Below are 4,285 nucleotides of genomic sequence, written 5' to 3' on the forward strand. Positions count from 1 at the left end.
CTCTTTTGTGCTCTGTGCTCCTCAGAACTCGGCAACCCACTCTGTAACTTTACGTGGCCTGGCTTTGTGGCTGAATTGCTGTGGTTCCTGAACGCTTCCAGTTTTCAATAATACACTCACAGTTGATCTTGAATTTCTAAGAGGGAAGAAATTGCACAAATTGAGTTGCAACAGTGGTGTCCTATTACAACACCACGCTCAAATTCACTGAGCTGTTCTTCTAGGTGCTTGATTTAATACACCTGCAGCAATGGGAGTGAATGAACCACTTGAATTCAGTGATTAAGAGTGTCCCAATACTTTTAGGTATGTTGGACCTCAAAAAGGCATTTAATACAGTAGCTCATCAGCATTTTTTGCTAAATAAATGAACCCATTAAGTTGGTTAAAACCTATATCACAGGAAGATGAATGATAAGAGTTCTACAGATATTTAATGTGGAGTTCCTCAGGGAAATATTCTAGGGCCGTTATTTTTATTGTATATTGTTGTTGTTTTGACATTAGTTTGTTCATGCAACCTTTTCCTTTATGCTGATGATGCTGCACTGTTATGTCAAAGATAAAACTGAGGAAGAAAACATATTAAGTATTGATCTTCATGTGGGTGGTTGATGGTAAATTGTCCCTCCATTTCAGGAAGGCCAAGGTAACCCTGTAGGTCGGCTTTCAGAGAGTTTTCCTGGGTTTTACATTGAAGGTCCCAGTTTTTAACGAATAAACAGTAAATTATTAAGGTTGTGTTCTAGATAATGGCTTCTCAAGGGATGCAATGGCTCAAAAACATTCATTAAAATTAGACAAAAGACTTAATTTCTAGTTAGAAATGCTGCACTGACAGACGTATTAAGTTCAGCGATGTTGGCCGAGGCTTCAACTCAAGGCTGATTATGCAGCTAATTTCTTCTCAACTTATTATGTTAGAGTTCAGATGATACAAAACAAGGTAATTAGAGTTGTTAATGAAAATACCTCTCCATACGAAAGTAGATCATTTTGAAACAACTCAACTTTCTTCCGGGAGAGAAAAGAGTGAATTAAAAGCTTATTTACGCTGAGATTTAGTCGTAACATTCTTGATAAATTAGTGCCAAACTGGCCGCTCAACTATTTAACCTTCTAAGAGTTCATTATAACTGTGGAACTGTGGGCGAGCAACCAACCAGTCTTACAACTTTTAAATTTAATTATTTAATTGTTATAAATTAATAATAATAATATAAATAAATAAAAAAGAAAGAAAGGTACAGGTACATTTTTTTCCTTCATCGTGGTACAAACAGTGTAGATGTTCCCTCAAAGGTTCTACAGTGGTTCTAAGGTCTGATTGTGGAGCTTAAATCAGTTCCTCCAGGCGAAAAGTTGGTATTTGTTCCTTTTCATAACCGAATGTTTTAAAACAGAACAGTAGAATAAAAGCCTGGAGGCGAGGCGGGAGGAGTGGAGTCAGGACAGTTTAGAACAGATCATTTCAGTGGATTATGGTTCAGTTATGTTCCCTGACTAAAGGTACTGAGATGGAGCCTTGAGGGTTCCACCCCAGTGACAAGGGAGGCACTGCCCCAGAGACAGTCTAGAACCTTTATTTCTGAGAGCGCAGCTGCAGTGTGTAATGGACTCTTAAAGCTCCTCTCAACTGGTCTTTCTTTAAGTGTCTTTTGAGTCGATTCACAGTTTTTCATCTTAATGTCTTTCATGAGGAGCACAGTGCTTGAAAGTTCCGTATGAACATCAGCTTTTAGCTGACGTCACTGGTGTGACCGACTTTATTCAGAGGTAATTGTGAAAAAATAAAAAGTTTTGCATGTGGGTCATTCTACAGAAACATCCATTTTTGTGTCCCTAGTGTTTGCAGATATATTCCAGTTTAAAAGCATGTCAGATTCACAATTTATATATTTTTAAAAATAAAACAAAGTTATTTTAACAGTTACACCTTCTTGAGCCTCAATTTAGCAACATTGGTTTATAAATCAGTCATTTAGAACTCCAAGCGCCTCAGAAGAGCTCGTCCCCACAGTCATGTGTAAAGTTTGAAGCCATATTTTGAAGAAAAACATATTTTTTCTGCAATTTTAAGGTGTTTCCTTTATTATGTGGAACACTAGTGACTCCTGTGAAGAGACAGAAGAGTGGCCGTTTCTGTAGGACGACCCGTGTATTTTATCTAAATCTCAAATAAATCATCATAATCCTGACTGTAAAAATGTTTGTTCCAGGCCTGAGCTTTCGGCCGAGAAGGCCGGCGTATCAACTTTATCAATCTTCTTCAACAATGAACAGTTGGACTCATCCTGTGCACGTCACTTAAGTGTTTGCCCGGTCCCGATTGGTCCAGCTCATCAAACGGCTCCAATAAAGTAGAATTTAATATATTTTAGTTTTATATTTCAGCTTTACATTCAAGTCACGTAGTTCAATAATATCTTGTCTCTAATAGGCATCGTCATGTGGTTGACGCTGATGCGCTGTTATCTGTGAACGTGGTTTATCATATCACGTCGTTATCATAGCTGAAAACATTCAGGAAGCTTCAGTGATGTCTCAGAAACAGGGAGAACGGGTCTAGATAGACAGAACTGTATTGATCCCGCGATGTTTCAGTACCGACACATGTAATTGCACACAAATGCGAAACAGAAATAAGTCTAGACGGAAGTTGAAGTACAAGAGAAGTAAAGTATAAAAGTCTGTGTTTTCGATATTCCCATGGCTGCATTTGCAGACAGCAGGCACTGAGTGGTGTGAGGAGGTCTAACAGCACAGATTATAGACGTCGCGGACTCCGAGCCGCACCAGCGCACAGTGATGCTAATAGAGAGGAGTCGCCTCAGCACGGCTTGAGGCAGGCGTGGCGTTCAGTTAGCGCCATGCTATCGGAAGAAGTATCGGCTTCCGTTACTTCTCATCAACACTGGCCTCGGATTCAGTGCTAAAACCAAAGAAGGTGACTTGACACCCCAAACGCGTCTCGTCTGATGGAATACGTTCGCCGGGAAGGAGGAAGTGTATTGCTTTCAGCTGTGATTAGCATCGTGTTATACTTTGGGATTAGCCAGCTTCCCGGTGGAGATCAGGGCGATGTGTTCCTCCCGGCTTTGGGAAAAGCGACTAAACTTTCCCTCCTTTTCGGAGCCCCTGGCTGAAAAATCTGTCGCTCCGTTTTGTTGTGTTTTGTTCTATGATCTGCTGCGCCGACCGAGATAACGGCGCTCGAATGTGGATTAGCGTGTTTCCCCCCATGCTGTAATCACGATCCCATCTACTCCCTGTTTGACTGGCAGCTCTGTCAGTAACCAAGGGTAAAGGCAAGCACACAACGCCACAGGCACAAGGCATTATGGGTGCCGCGATAATTAGCCTGAGCTTCATAACGAGCTAAATCCTTTTCCCCTTTATTCTGTAATCTCTGGCCACGAGGGCGGTTTACTCCAGCTTTTATATGACGTGTGTTTACAATAGAAAAGAACACAAGTCATCAGAGCCCATTAAGCTCGTTTATATTTAAATGAGCAACGAATATATTACAGTAGCGATACGCTTGCGCTAGCAGGCCTAAGCGCAGGAACCCGAGAATGACTGACTAGAATATAGTATAGAAGAGGAAGGTGAAGGCGCTCAGGGCGATAATGACAATCCGGAGAATGGAGAGAACTTGAGAGATGGAGAGAACGAGGAAAAAAACAGCAGGAGAGGAAGAGGGAAACAGAAAAGGAGCTCGTTGTCATGTGGAAAAATGAAAGGGAAGAAAAAGGCGTGGGTTTGGAGCATGCGGAGGAGAGAGGTGGTGGGGGTTGAATAAACTGCAGATTCAAAAGAGGAGAAAATGCAAGCGCAGGTTTTTAGCGGGGTTTTTGTGTGTGCGCTCGGAGATGAGAGAAAGACGGAGGAGGAAGCTCAATGATTGATGCTCCACAGACGAGAGAAAAAACTCCATGCGTGTGAGCAAGAAAGAGAGCGGAGAGACGGAGAGAGAAATAAATCAACCCTTATTTAGAGTTAACACAGTAAATTGGGGATCAAACAATGCCTGGATGAATAACGATCACTCTGCGGCATTTACACACCCAACGGATCAAAACGGAGCCTGGCTTCTCATAGCGGGAGGGCCCGTGTTCTGCGTGGAGCTTCAATCGGGCCTGAAGTTATGACGCGATCCCAAATAAACCAGTTAACAGACCCGAAGAGACGAGTTTAGAATCCCATCCTAATTATAGCCCGAGAAAGGTCTTAGAGCTCCAGTTCAGCCAAAAAAGCTCTGTTAAAATTTGACTGTGAAATTCTG

The sequence above is a fragment of the Pygocentrus nattereri genome, chromosome 22, assembly GCF_015220715.1.
Source record: "Pygocentrus nattereri isolate fPygNat1 chromosome 22, fPygNat1.pri, whole genome shotgun sequence".
Lineage (NCBI taxonomy): Eukaryota > Metazoa > Chordata > Actinopteri > Characiformes > Serrasalmidae > Pygocentrus > Pygocentrus nattereri.